Source organism: Bidens hawaiensis, unplaced genomic scaffold, assembly GCF_021521415.1.
Source record: "Bidens hawaiensis isolate Kalapana, Puna unplaced genomic scaffold, B.hawaiensis_p1.1 tig00026602_1, whole genome shotgun sequence".
Classification (NCBI taxonomy): Eukaryota; Viridiplantae; Streptophyta; class Magnoliopsida; order Asterales; family Asteraceae; genus Bidens; species Bidens hawaiensis.
The window spans coordinates 275513-291160 of record NW_027494273.1 but is presented as its reverse complement, the minus strand read 5'-3'; positions in this window follow the sequence as shown (position 1 = coordinate 291160).

Genomic DNA, 15648 nt, shown 5'->3' with positions numbered 1-15648 from the left:
TGAGCGGCGGAAACAGCCGGGCGCGCGCGAGTGGGGATTGATAATTAAGCACGGGCCATTGCAAACATTCAAAGATTTTCATTGCATAAGAAATGTTTAATACATTACATTGTTTAAAAGTTACATAAAAACATCCAAGTATAAAACTGAAGATTTCCTCGCCATATCCCCTTGCGCGGCGGGTAACCGTGCGCATCGAGGGGATAAAACCAAAATCTTCCAAAAAGCTTGTTTTTAGATGTTCAGCGTGTGGTGCTCTAAGTGTGACTCCATGCGCTACCTAGTTGTCTCCTGAAAGACACGTAAAAACATTTGAATCAGTATAAACTGAGTGAGTTCACAAGTTTAGTAACTTGATAAATCGTATTGCATTAATCATTCTAAAACATAATTCTGTTATCATCATTAAAACACATGCTTGGTAAAACATAACTCTATCAACATATTCTGATAAAATCGTTCCGCGAGTTACGCGCGAACATTTCTGGGAACTGTGCTCGTCCATGCAAAGTGGCGCTGCCACTACGAGCTAAAAATAAGTAATACCGTCCCGCGGGTTACGCGCGAACGTTTCAGGAAAATGTGCTCGTCCATGCAAAGTGGCGCTGCCACTACGAGCTAAAACAATGTATTATCGTCCCGCGGTTTACGCGTGGACATTTCTGAAAAACCGTGCTCGTCTATGTAAGTGGCGCTGCCACTACGAGCTAAAACAATATATTACCGTCCCGCGGGTTACGCGCGGACGTTGTGCCGGAAAACAAGGCGCTCGTCCATGCAAAGAGGCGCGACCCCTACGAGCGGGCTCAAACCCATAGTACTGCCCCATGACCATACTAGGCACTCGTCCATGCAAAGAGGTGCGACCCCTACGAGTGGGTGGATCAAACCAGCAGTCCCTACCCTTAGAGTTCCAATGGTAAAGTGATCACTTACTCGAGTTCTAGCGCACATACATCGAAAACCTTAGATAACCATTCGCATTGCTCATCATGAAACATAACTTAAATACAAAATCGCTTGTATAACTCATAAGTATACCATGATAAATCATTATTTAAGTACGTGTCCCTCGCCCCGAAAACAGTTTAAAAACAGTGAAAACAGTGAAAATAGGGGCTGTGAGACTCACCTGTGGTTCTTTGTTAAGAGATTAATCGAGATTCGGGTTTTCTTGGTGTTGGCCTCGGAATCGAAGGTCTAGAATACGATTAAATAGCAAGAAATCTATATTAAGATCAAGATATATGGGTTGGAAAGTAGATCTCAAGGTTATAATCTCGGCTTACCTTGTAACAGGAACGGAATTGAAAATCAAATAGATGCTTGGGAGGTGATTCAGGGCAGATTTGCAGTTTTAAGAGAGAAGTTTGAAGTGTGTTGAGTGATAATTTTAGGTTACATATTTATAGGCAAATTCAATGGAACACAATCCCTTGATTTAGGGGATTGTAATCTTTTCATATCTAGGTGTGATGATGACAAAGTATGGAAAGTATTATTATTTATTCAAAAGTGGAGGAGTGGGTAAAAGATTCTGATTTTCGCAGGACATGCAGGTCTGTGGTTGGTGAAAGTAGGGTGGCTGATAGTTGACTGTTCATGCTACAGTGTGCTTTTTCAGTGCTTTAGACAGTGTACAGTAAAAAGTAGAAATTTTCTGAAACACGTTACTGTTTTCTTTTGGGCGGGAATAATCCCCTTTCTTCTGAAGAATAGACTAAGTATTCTGCGTGTATAACTTTGTGCGCATAGCTTTCTGCGTGTAGGATTCTGCGTGTAGAATATTTCTTTGCTGCAGGTAGGTGCGTAACCTTCTCGCAGTTAGGGACATTTGAGTTTCATTTGTAGATTCTCCAGGTGGTCCTGGTATTTCAACATAGTGATCAGTCATGTTGAAGTCAATTCCATCCTGGAGCTTCAGACAAACTAGCTCTCAAAGTTCCCGCCATGCGGGTAGGTTAGTTCCCTTCCGCACGCGCATAAACGATGTAGGATGCACCCGCCTTAGCATCATGCGGGATGGTCAACCCATAGACAACATAACGTTTAAGTTACATGAAAACATAAAGCCAAATCATTCACGCATGGCGCATATAACATATGCCCACGCTGGTTCTTAACATGGTGCGCTCGCGCAGGGTGCACATAACAAATGCACGCGCTGACTAACATGGCGCGCATAATATTTACAATCACCTAATTAGTAGGTTGATTACTTAGTTTAAGGGGTTGGGAATTTACCGGGTGTCACAATAAGGTCGGGGGTTGTGACATTAGTACGTTACTCTTGGCAACTTCCCTATCTCTTGGAAGTCAAAGAAGCAACCTACAATTGCACTTAGTTCTATAAAGGCTGGATATAGATCCATACGTAGGTTTACTATTGAACTAGCGTGGTTATCACGTCTTTTACATGAGTTTAATGTGCCAAAGATTACTTCTATTCCATTGAAATGTGATAATTAAGCTACAATTTACATAGCCAAAAATCATGTTTTCCATGAGCCTGCTAAGCACATCGAAGTCGATTGCCACGTTGTCGGGAAAACTATAGGAAGGATTGATCTTTTTGTCTCATACTGGTTTACATACTCAATTAGTTGATCTCTTTGTCTCACTTTTGGTGTTTGGATCCTCTAACTTAATGGGGTGTTGGATTTACGAGTACGTGTAGGGAGTTAATATAATGCCTAAGGGTTTACTCCGAGTACTTATTAGGTCTTGAGTAGTTAAATGAATGTTTTGAATGACTAAGTATGATAACTACTCATGAATAATTTGTTCACGAATAAATAGGTTAATTGTTCAAGTAGCAGTCATCAAGTGTTCATGTAACTCAAGTTTGCAAGAAGCAGTTACTATGTGTTTACAAGGCAATCATCAAGTGTTTGTGTTAAAATGTATTTATCAACTTGTTAGTTAGTGATGAAGATGTCGTGCTTTAATAAAAAAACAAGTATTTGTTAACTTAAATACCTATAAATGGTACGGGTAAGTAAGGTCGTCTTCACAAGTAGGGATGTTCAAAGTCGGATATCCGGGCCTTTCGAATAATGGATTACACTATCTGAATCCAAAATTCCATATTTCTGATTTGATAATGAATCGGATATCCGAAATATCCAAAAAAAAATATTTATTATAAAAACATTTAAAGGACTACTTTTAAAAATATTTCTGATATCCGAAATATCCGAAAAATTATTTGAAATATCCAAAAAATTACCCAAAGTATCCAAAAATTATCCCAAAAATCCAAAAATATCTGAAAAGTTATCCGAAATATCCAAAAATTATCCGAAACTTTTAAAAAATATTTATTATTTAATAATTTAAAAAACATATTTTGGATAGTTCGAGTATCCGAACTATCCAAAAATTTTCAAAATCACTATCTGAATCCAAATCCAAAAATTCAGATATCCGAATTTTCGGATAATTCGGGTTCAGTTTCTTGGATATTTCGGATACGAATTCGGATTCGAATTTTTTTGAACACTGATGCTAGACTGTCTCTATCGAGTCAAAAACAATAAAATCAAGTTCCTAATAACCTAAGCAAGCTGGGGTAAGTAGGGTGTCGAACCACGAGGAGTATGTGGTCAATGTAACGTGTAACAGATTTTATATGATTATGAAGTAGAAGATTATAGTGCAGATCACACAAGAAAATAAGTTTGGTTTTAATATTAATTAAGCAAATAATAACTTTCAACAATTAACAAAGACAAACCACACCCGGGTTTCAAGTAAGAAAATATACAGTAATCTTATGTTCACTTAAAAGATAATTGTCAAATATCAAATCAGATTGACTAACTAGGCAAACCTTATGCATCAACAATCTTTAACACTTGTAACATTCATTACTTTTCAAACCCGAAAACTCGACCCATTTTAAATTTTCAGTTTTGTTTCTATTTAAATTTATATATTTTTATAATATTATTAATTAATCTCAATTTTCGTTAATGCATTTTATGTGATCATTTCTATGCAATTATACATTTCACCACCCTTGTAGTATTACATACTCATTAAAAACATTCATAATTAAGATCAAATATTTATGTACATGTCCCATGCAATTTACTAGAATTATTATTTAACTACAACTACTACCTTTACTTATTATTATTATTATTATTATTATTATTATTATTATTATTATTATCATCATCTTTTCATATGCTACTTAACTAATAAAAACTAATGAATGTTTTAATTCAATAAAATTTATTAAAATAGTTAAACCTTTTGAATACCCTATTAAACAATTTTTAATTTGTGTTTTAATTATATTAAATATGATTAATTTTCATAATTTTCTTAAGACATAACAACTCTATATTTTCAATATAAAAGGAGGACAAATCCTTTATTATTTTCACACCTCAATCCATTTTTTTCTTAAGTTTAAGAGCACTAACAAGTAAGTTGTTACCATTTCAAGCATTTTATAACTTTTGTTTTGATTTTATCTTGAATGTTCATACTTGTTCATAAGTTGTTCTTCATGATCATGTTACTTTTATCATAAAAATATTATATTTTGGTTTTAAAATTCATTATGATCATGGATATTCAAGATGAACACTTTGTTTTTCTAAATCTTGGATAAAGCCTAGTTATTTTGCAAGAACAAACATGAATATATATTTATCTAAATCTTATGATTCGTTGATCATCATAACTTAGAAACTTTCTTTTAACTAAGATTATTTATAAAAAATTCTTTTATTTAAAATATTTTACAATAGATATAACATACTTCATATCTTTGAATTAATAATTGAGTAAATTAATTATAGTTTTTTTATTTCAACATAACTACTATTTGTGGGAATTAATTAATTAATTAATTATGTTACTTGGAAACAAATGTTTAATCATAAATTGTTATTAATATTATTATTTAATATTAATAAGTTATAAGTCTATAAATCATTCTTCAACTAATAAACATCAAATGACTTATATAAACTTTATTCATTTTTGTTAAACTCATTAAAAATCCCCAAGTCCCCATTTACCATAAGTTAATTAACTTTATAATTCCGGTAGCTAGTCCTTGATTTTTGTATCTTCGTTATTATTTATAGTTTCGTGAGATTCAATTGCTTCGTTTGTTAACTCGCTTTCGGTTATTTATTTCAAGTTGTCTCCAATATCAAAGGTTAGTTTCTCACACCCCCTTTTTACCCTTTTTAACTATTTTGGGGGTAGCATATATATCCTATCAATAACTCAATTTCGTTTATTCATTATTTACAAACTACAATTCGCTACATGGACTTGTGTGTTTACTTGTTACTTGCTACAAATTACTTGCTCACGGATTACTTCAGATAGTATGATCATACGCCCCCCTTTGCACTTAATACATTTGTTGTTATGAGTGGAAAATGGCCTCATTATCCGAGTACGTTGGTGCACAATCCCAACAGGAAAGGACCTTACTTGCGCTCATCTGAGTACGCTGGTGCACAATCCTAGTTGGAAATGACATTACTTGCTCATTACACTTGTTCATGGAATTGTATGATTTTTATGTACGTATATCAAAACTTGTGTGAACTCACCAACTATTCATTTAGTTGACTTTATTTTATATATCTGTTACAGGTATAATTATTAGAGGATGAAAGGAGAAGACACTAGAACTTAGGTTATATTAATAAATGGACAAGTTGTTAATTGTTCTTGTATTTTCTTGTATTTCTTGTTACAAACTTGTGTACTTGATGTTTAAATTAATTAATGATAATATTGTCACTTAATAGTGTCACATGTGTTTTGGACAATCTGTACGTCACACTCGGGCGTATTCCGCTTTAGCCGGCGTGTTACAACACACGGCACTGGTTATCAAATAGTCCCTGCCACTCTACCAGTGTGACTCAACTAAGGGCAATTGTATGCTTCATCATATTGAAACTACTCAAAACAACCCTATAAGCAATTATCATAACAACTGGCATATTAATCGTTCTGATCGAAATAAACCTACACCGACTGAGTGCACAATAATACCAAACATCAATACTCATAGATCAACCATAAACAATTACAAATCGTTCGTTCATAAGACATGAGAAAAATTGTAAAATACAATACTCTACTTCCCCGGGTATGATTCAAGAAGACTAGCCGAGCATCGTCATCGATAGATCTTCAATTACGATGAGGAAGGCCATTAGGATCGATCAAGATATAATTGGTAGCCCTGGAATTCACCCAAAATCGCCTAACAACCGCTGGAAGTCGTAATTCCGGTTTAGGGTTCGTAAAATAGAAGATATAGGTCAAAAACCATTTTTCACGCTTTTTATGACCATCGCATGGCCATAGACTCATTATTTCGGATATCGCGAACTAAGAAGACCTAATATTTGGATTCCACTCGTCGATAAACCCAAAATTCATATATTATGGGTCCCGTAACTCATTTTCTAGCCCACGATATGCTCGTTTTTTTCTTGGTCGCGTTTTGTCAACACATCTTGTTCAGTTTTAGCATTGGCTTATGATTTCTCATCCATACTCTTCCTGAATCCTTGTAACACTTCCTAAGACATAAAATCATGCTCTGGTCTTCCTGAGATATCATTCCATGCTCGTACAAGTCTCAAATTTAGCATCTTTAACGATCAATAACCTGAAATACAAAAGCACGTAAGAAGTACCAAAGCTCTAACAATATACTCAATAAAACTACATAATTAATACACTAATATATATATATATATATATGTTAGGGCCCAAATTTTATAGTCGGATCTATGCTCAGGATCCCGAATATGCTCAGGATTCTCGAATAAGTTTAGTATCCTAAGTATTAATGCTAATAAATAGACATTTCTCTCTTGGTGTTGATTTATAATTGCAGATATTAATTGTTGATTTAATCCATGCGAAATACACGGTTGGTGGTTACATAAAACGTGTGGAATGAGTTATAACCGCTGGCATTAAAGGCCAAGTAATGGTTAATGGTCAAATATTGACTATTATGCTGAAGTCTCGCACTTATAGTTAATATTAGCATGTGTGGGACCACGTTTGATGAGTAACTCCCAAAATAATCGGTCAAAGACGTGGGATGAACATTAAAGAACGTGGATAGACTCAAAAGAAGAGTTCCCCAACGGCTATATTGGAAGACTCTTTCAGTTCCGGGATACTCGGAGAGTTAGTTAGGGATTTCAGCCTATCCTGCCGACACAAGTATTCTGAGCATTATACTTCGGGATATCTAACTGTCCTTTATTGTTCTATTTGTTTTGCAGATAAGACCACGTGTTTAATATGCTAATATGAACGTGGGTTTGAACGGCTAGTGCTTAGACTTCGTCAAATTAAACGTGGGCAGCAAGGGATAGTGGAAGACTTAGTCTAGGGTTTCCGGATTTCTCGGAATATCTGTTATAACTTTTTCTTATTTAAACGAGCTGATAGATACATTTAGAACACACACTCTCATGACTTAGCTACTAGCAATCACTGTAAACACTTAAACACTCGTTATTCTATCAGCTCCACCACTTGTAATCACCTTTTTGTTATTAATAAAAGTGACGGTGACAGTTTTCACCGTCCGGGGGGTTTTTTGTGTCGGAGATTATCATAATCAAGGGCTTTTTCCCTCGTAATCACATCGATGTGTTCAAACGTTTTATCATCAGGCACTCCACCTCACGCGCTAATTTGATCAAAAGTTTCTTTGCTAATTTTTGACCAAAACAATATATATATACACACACACAAAATACCCGACCGTCAAACACCCATATCCACAGGGAATCAGTGGAAAGTGGAAGTTAAATTTATGACTTATTAATTAATTAACTAAGCGGACAGACGATATAGGAATGAGATTATCATAATTAAGGGCTTTTTCCCTCGTAATCACATCGCTGTGTTCAATCGTTTTATCATCAAGCACTCCACCTCACGCACTAATTTGACCAAAAGTTGCTTTGTTAATTTTTGACCTAAACAATTTGGAGCCCACCGTGGGGCAAGCGGTGCTTTGATCATTATTCACTCTCAAACTAAACCCTACTCTCAATATCCACAACATGTCTTCCCAAACAAAGGTTGTTTCCTCTTCTACCGTAGCTTCAGATTCCTCTACGAGGCTGCCTATGCCTCTCCCTCCTGCTGGTGGTATCTCGAAGAAACCTGACAACGTTCAGAAGAAAGCTGCTACTCCTGTGTTCTCAGGTTCGAGGCCATCTCCCCAGGATCCCGTCATGGTGTCCAACAACGACCTTCTATCTCTATACAGGCGGCTACAGGAACAGATGGATCGCCAGAACAAGACCAACCAGATGCTTGTGAGGGAACTATAAGATTTCAAGAAAGCCAAGAAGCCGATGGAAGAATTCACACCACTAGTCCCGAGATCTCTGGATTTCACTCATCCGGGATCTTCAGGATTGGTGCATCCAGAGCCGACCATGGCGTACAACTCTGGATCCTCATCTTTTCAGCATTTGGGGTTTGCGGAATTGCACTTATCTGGATCCCAAGGATACTCGTATGCGTCCTCTGTTGGGCCTCTTCAACAAGCGGTATCCTCAGGATTACCGCAAGGGTCTGGATCCTCAGGATTGTTCCATCAGGATGGTCCTTATCAGCGGGCGGCATCTTTGGGATTAACTCAGGCTCAGCAGCCCTCAGGATCTTCTGATGTGCACCAGGGAGACTTTATCCCGATGCAAGCTAACGCTCCAACTGCTCCGTTTACCAACCCTGGAAATACTATGTTTGGGAATACGAGCTACAACGCCCAGGCTGTTCCTCAGAATGTTAATCAGGGTAACTCTTTCAATACGATTCCATTTAATGCTAATCAAGGATTTTTACAGGATGCAAGCATAAGTTCGGGTTTAGCCCGAGAATTGCAGAAGATTAAGGACATGATATCGAATATCCCCAGCATAATCCGTCCCATAGCTGAAGTTCCCACTGATAGTCACAGGATATCCCGGTTTGTGCCGTCAATTAGCGACGTACAGATCCCAAAACGGTTTCAAACCCCAAATATGAAACTATATGATGGCTCAACGGATCCTGAGGAACACGTCGCACAATATAGATAACGTATGGAGATCAATCCAATCCCTATGGAAATCAAGGAAGCATGTCTTTGCAAAGGGTTTGGGTCTACCTTGACCGGAGCAGCCATGAAATGGCTACTGAGTATTCCTCCTAACACTATCACTTCTTTTTCTCATTTAGTTAACATGTTTAATAACCAGTTTTCTTGTAGTAGAAATTTTGAGAAAATGACAGGTGATCTTTATAGGGTTAGCCAGAATCCTGGGGAATCCTTGAGAGATTTTATTACCAGGTTTAGTAAGGAGTCGCTGGAAATTCCGAATCTAAACCCAGCTTCAGCAGTGGAAGCTCTCAAGTTGGGGTTAGAAAAGGGCTCCTCTTTCTATGATGATCTCGTTATGACTCCATGCAGGTCATTAGACGAAGCAAGAAGCAGAGCTCTGAGGTTTATCAGGCTAGAAGACGACAAGAAAAACTTTAAGGTCGATATCCCAAAGTATGATCAGACGAACAGGAAAGCCGAATCCCCGGGAAAATCATATCGATCAAAGACTTACTATAAGCCTAATAACCCCAGGATTAATGCAGTAGATGATGAAGACAATGAATAATATCCTAAGGTCTCTGAATATTGTTTTTCTGTTGATATTGGTGGATTAATGTGTGCCATGCAGGATTTAGGTGAGAAAGCCAGGTGGCCAAGGAAAATGGAGAGACAAGGAGCCTGGAAAGACAAATCAAAATGGTGTGCCTTTCACGAAGACTTTGGGCACTTGACTGATGATTGCATAGCACTCAGAAGAAAGATCAGCTATCTTTTAAGCAAGGGACACTTGAAAGAGTTACTTGGCAAGAAGAAGGGAAGAGAGCAGGATCCCGAGAAAGTTCCTGAAAATCCGACTCCTCCACCAACAGATGCAAAAACAATCATGTTCATATCTGGAGGATCTGACATCTGTGGAACCTCTTATTCTGCTGCAAAGAGAAATGCTGACCAAAGAAAGTTAGAGGTGGCTGACAAACCAACAAAGACATCTGTTCTCACTCAAGAGAGGATTATATCCTTCGATGAAAGCGATAGAGTCGATGTTCAGGATCCTCATCATGATAGTTTGGTAATAACTTTATATGTGGTTAATCATTATGTACGCGGGATCCTCATAGATGGCGGAAGCTCTGTCAACATTATTCAATTAGACGTGCTGAAAAAGATGAATATTCCTGAGGATGAGATCGTCCCCAGTTCCTCAGTATTGGTTGGATTCAGTGAAGAAACTAAGAACACTATTGGGGAGATTAAGCTCCCAATATATGTCGAAGGGGTAAATAAAATGCAAAAATTTTGTGTTATTGACTGTTTATCTTGTTGCAATATTATATTAGGCAGGCCCTGGATACACGACATGAAAGCGGTACCCTCCACTTATCACCAGTGCGTGAAACTCCCAAGTCCATGGGGAGTTATCAAAATCATCAGTGACCAACAAGACGCAAAAAATTGCTACACCTCTTTCATGAAGTGTACTGCCAAACCCCAGCAGGCATAGCAATTATAGAAGCCAGCACGAGACGTAATTGAGGCCAGGGAAAAAGAAATTAAAGAAGTACCTCTTTATCCCGAGGATCCTGAAGTCAAAGTGCTGATAGGAACAAGTATTTCTGAGGATATCGAATCAAATCTGCTCGATTTCCACAAGACAAGGCTGTCAACATTTGCATGGAAACATGAAGATATGACAGGTGTTTCAAAAGATATTATAACACATAAACTTGGAATTGATAATTCTTTCAAGCCAATACATCAAAAAAGAAGAAAGTTTTCACCTGAAATAAACATAATTATTCAAGAGGAAGTAGAAAGACTCTTGAAGGCAAATATGATCAGGGAAGTTCAATATCCCCGATGGTTAGCAAATGTGGTGGTTGTACAGAAGAAGAATGGAAAATGGAGAGTTTATGTAGATTTCACAGACTTGAATAAGGCTTGTCCTAAAGATCCATTCCTTCTGCCACACATCGATTTAATGGTAGACGCTACAGCCGGCCACGAGATGCTGACATTTATGGACGCATCCTCAGGATTTCAGCAAATCCAAATGGAGCCCTCAGATCAAGAAGACACGGCCTTTATGACTCCCACAGGTATTTATTGTTATATTGCTATGCCCTTTGGACTTAGGAATGCAGGTGCAACCTATCAGAGGTTAGTTAACATGATGTTCAAAAAGAAACTGGGGGACACGATGGAGGTCTATGTTGATGATATGGTAGTGAAGTCTAACAAAGCTGAAAATCATCTCCAAGATCTCAAGACCGCATTTGATATCCTCGACAAATACAACATGAAGCTGAATCCTTCGAAGTGCCATTTTGGAGTGAAGGTTGGTAAATTCCTGGGATACATGGTCACCAAAAGAGGGATAGAGGCGAGTCCGGAGCAGATACAAGTTATCCTGAATCTGAAATCCCCATCATCAGTCAAGGATGTTCAAAGGCTAACCGGCAGGATAGCGGCGCTCAACTGATTCGTATCCAAATCCTCAGAAAAGTGCAAAGAATTTTATGATATCCTGAGGAAAAACAAAAGGTTCGAGTGGACCAGTAAGCATGAGGAAGCTTTAGCATCCTTAAAAGCTTATCTTTCTTCTTCTCCTCTACTGGTAAAACCCGAGGAAGGTGAATCCCTATCTCTATATCTAGTTGTATCAAATAATGATGTAAGTGCAGTTTTGGCTAAGGATATCGAAGGTCAACACATCCCATATATTATGTAAGTAAAAGTCTTTTGGATACTGAAACCAGGTATTCTTATCTTGAGAAATTAATTTTAGCACTTATTATGACATCTACTATACTTAGACATTATTTTGAAACTCACCCTATATGTGTTAAAACTAATTATCCTATTAAGTCTGTTTTGAGAAAATCAGAAATGTCAGGTAGAATGGGAAAATGGGCTGTGAAGCTAAGTGCATATGATATAACATATGAACCAAGTACTGCCATCAAATCCCAGGCATTAGCAAACTTTGTGGCTAATTTCACCAGTGAACTTAAAGAAAAGGCAGACTTGGAAGTCCAACAACTTGAAGAAACCAAAGTAAAGTGGACTCTATACACTGATGGTGCTTCAAATTTTAGAGGAACAGGTCTTGGGATTCTGCTGAAATCGCCACAGGGGGACATTATACCTCAATCCATATCCTGCGGATTTCAAGCCACAAATAATGAGGCAGAATATGAAGCTTTGATAGCAGGATTACAACTAGCAATCGACATGAAAATCAGGTTTATTCAAGTACATGTTGATTCATTATTATTAACTAATCATTTTAATGGTTCATATACTGTTAGAGGAGAAAAACTAATGAAATATCTAGAGCTAGTAAAAAAACTAGCAAAGTGTTTCGAAATGTTTAATATTTCACAGGTACCTAGAGAAGAGAATGTTGAAACAGATGCCCTGGCATACTTAGCTTCATCCTTCAGCATACCGGAAGGTGTCAAGATTCCTATCATACATATCCTGAGCCCAGCAATAGGAGAGCAATGTGTCAATGAAATATCAGAAGATGATGAAGATTTGGGAGTCAAGAATCCTAAGAATAATGAAGATTCTTGGATTATCCCGATCAGGAGATATATTCAGGTTGAAGTTATCCCCAAGAATGAAAACCCAAGAGCTTTTCGCACAAAGGTAATCCCATATACTATAATCAATGATATATTATACAGAAAATCTCTTGCAGGACCATATCTTAGGTGCTTGGAGAAGGCAGAAGCTCAAGAAGTTCTTCAGGATATCCATGAAGGAGATTGTGGAAACCACACTAGGGGCAGAGCACTATTCTCCAAAATCCTGAGAACGGGATACTTCTGGCCGACGATGAAGAGGGATGCTATGAATTGTTCTCAGAAATGTGATGCATGCCAGAGACACAACAACATTTTACACCAGCCAGCAGAACCATTATATTCTATTATATCCCCTTGGCCTTTCATGAAGTGGGGAATGGATATTGTGGGGAAACTACCAATAGCTCCAGGAGGAAAAGTCTTTATGTTGGCTATGACAGATTATTTCTCGAAGTGGATCGAAGCGGAAGCCTTTGTTCAAGTCAGAGAAAAAGAAGTTATCTCATTTATCAAGCGCAATATCCTGACGAGATTTGGGATCCCGGCAGAGATAGTGTGTGACAATGGCTCGCAATTCATCGAAAAGAGAACAACTAACTTTTGTGCCAGTTGGGGAATCAAGATTATCACGTCAACACTTGTCCATCCTCAGGCTAATGGGCAGGCCGAATCAAGCAACAAAATAATTATCAATAACATGAAGAAAAAGTTGGGGTCTAAGAAAGGAAAGTGGGCCGAGGAACTACCTTTTGTTCTTTGGGCGGATATAACCACTTCAAAGAATGCTACTGGTCAGACTCCTTTCTTATTAGTATTTGGAGCTGAAGCAGTTATCCCAATAGAGATGGTTATCCCGACAGCCAGAGTCAGTCATCAAAATCCCGAAGATAATACTCGAAGTCTACTTGAAGATCTAGATGCGGTAGAAGAACTCCAGGATTTGGCAAAGATCAGAATGGCGTCCTATCAACAGAAGATAGCAAAGTCCTACAACAAGAATATTAGGGTTCGAAGATTTCAAGAAGGGGATTTGGTTCTTCGAAAGGCTTTTCAGAATACTACCAATCCTACGGATGGAAAGCTCGCACCAAAGTGGGAAGGTCCTTACTTGATTGATTCAGAAGCAGGAAAGGGGGCATACAAATTGTCTACTTTGCATGGTGACTTGCTACCAAGGGCTTGGAATGCTATACACCTCAAAAAATATTTTATGTAAGACTTCTATCTCGAGGATATCTGTTATACTAAACAGCTAAGGTATGTGTTCGAATTTATATTTTTTCATTTTTAATATTATTATTCTTCAATCTACTGACTTAAGCATCGGAGGGGTGTTAGCAAGGCTAACACCCACCCCTCACTTAGAGTTGACTGTTTTGTATCCTGAAGATATGAGGAATTCTCATAAGGACTGCAGATAATTTGGGCCTTTGTCGCCAGTTAAGGTATTATTCAATACCTTCTAAGGTTTAAGGGGTTTTCACCTCTTCTTAAGATCTCCCGTAGCGCACGTTTATTCAGTCTTAGTTCGAGAGGTGGGGCCAGCGCATGAAATATAGTGACTTATTACCTCGTTATCCTCGGCTATTGGTTTGAATCCCAAGGTTTAAGGGGTTTTCACCTCTTCTTAAGATCGCCTGTAGCGTATGTTTATTCAGCCATAGTTTGAGAGGCGGGGTCAGCACATGAAATATAGTGACTTGTTACCTCGCTATCCTCAGCTATTGGTTTGAATCTAGAGTTAATGGTAGACGTACCATCCCCAAGGGCCTCGTCGCCAGTTTATTCTTAAGGTTTAAGGGGTTTTCGCCTCTTCTAAGGGCCTTGTCGCCAGTTTATTCCTAAGGATTAAGGGGTTTTCACCTCTTCTAAGGGCCTTGTCGCCAGTTTGTTTAGGCCTTGTCGCCAGTTTATTTAGGCCTTGTCGCCAATTTATTTAGGCCTTGTCGCCAGAATTTCTGAAATTATTTTCAGGATAATGTTCATATTGCAGATCTGTCAGTATATCCCTAGAATTGGAGGAACATTCTGAAAAGTAATCTTATTACAAGGATGAATGGTATATACATTATCAGAGTTAGTTGCTATATGATTCTGGTATGATTTCATATTTTTAAATATTTTATAAGATGAATTTTATGACTTGGTATTGATTTATTGAATTGAACTTAAACTGTTATTAAAGAATTTCATTCCTAATAAACTCAATTTTTTCTCTAAAGATTTAATAAACAGGGATTTCGAATGACTGATCTATTCTCGTAATGATGTCAACTTTAATCGGTGATATATCATAAAATTTTGGTGCTACATGGAAAACAATTTATCATTAGAAAATTTAACAGCTGAAATTGGTAAAAAACAGCTGTCAAATTTTGGGGACAATTGTTAGGGCCCAAATTTTATAGTCGGATCTATGCTCAGGATCCCGAATATGCTCAGGATTCTCGAATAAGTTTAGTATCCTAAGTATTAATGCTAATAAATAGACATTTCTCTCTTGGTGTTGATTTATAATTGCAGATATTAATTGTTGATTTAATCCATGCGAAATACACGGTTGGTGGTTACATAAAACGTGTGGAATGAGTTATAACCGCTGGCATTAAAGGCCAAGTAATGGTTAATGGTCAAATATTGACTATTATGCTGAAGTCTCGCACTTATAGTTAATATTAGCATGTGTGGGACCACGTTTGATGAGTAACTCCCAAAATAATCGGTCAAAGACGTGGGATGAACATTAAAGAACGTGGATATACTCAAAAGAAGAGTTCCCCAACGGCTATATTGGAAGACTCTTTCAGTTCCGGGATACTCGGAGAGTTAGTTAGGGATTTCAGCCTATCCTGCCGACACAAGTATTCTGAGCATTATACTTCGGATATCTAACTGTCCTTTATTGTTCTATTTGTTTTGCAGATAAGACCACGTGTTTAATAT